The sequence below is a fragment of the Bison bison genome, unplaced genomic scaffold (genome assembly GCF_000754665.1).
Source record: "Bison bison bison isolate TAMUID 2011002044 unplaced genomic scaffold, Bison_UMD1.0 scf7180017864218, whole genome shotgun sequence".
NCBI classification, from domain to species: Eukaryota; Metazoa; Chordata; class Mammalia; order Artiodactyla; family Bovidae; genus Bison; species Bison bison.
Genome location: NW_011494790.1, coordinates 3,804,093 through 3,804,594, shown reverse-complemented (window position 1 = coordinate 3,804,594; position 502 = coordinate 3,804,093). Strand labels below are relative to the sequence as shown.

The 502-nt window shown below is 37.5% G+C and overlaps 1 protein-coding gene across 3 annotated transcripts in view; it reads right to left on the bottom strand.

The window, feature by feature from the left end:
• CWC27 (CWC27 spliceosome-associated protein homolog (S. cerevisiae)) overlaps positions 1-502 on the bottom strand; it is a 266,077-nt gene that overhangs the window by 131,644 nt on the left and 133,931 nt on the right. The window lies entirely within an intron of this gene.

Sequence of the window (502 nt, the reverse complement as noted above, 5' to 3'; positions counted from 1 at the left end):
AATTTGTTAATGTGGTGTATTACACTGATTGATTTGGGGACATTGAAGAATCCTTGCATCCCTGGGATAAAGCCCACTTGGTCATGGTGTATGATCTTTTTAATGTGTTGTTGGATTCTGATTGCTAGAATTTTGTTAAGGATTTTTGCATCTATGTTCATCAGTGATATTGGCCTGTAGTTTTCTTTTTTGTGGGATCTTTGTCAGGTTTTGGTATTAGGGTGATGGTGGCCTCATAGAATGAGTTTGGAAGTTTACCTTCCTCTGCAATTTTTTGGAAGAGTTTGAGCAAGATAGGTGTTAGCTCTTCTCTAAATTTTTGGTAGAATTCAGCTGTGAAGCCATCTGGACCGGGGCTTTTGTTTGCTGGAAGATTTTTGATTACAGTTTCAATTTCCGTGCTTGTGATGGGTCTGTTAAGATTTTCTATTTCTTCCTGGTCGAGTTTTGGAAAGTTGTACTTTTCTAAGAATTTGTCTATTTCTTCCACGTTGTCCATTTA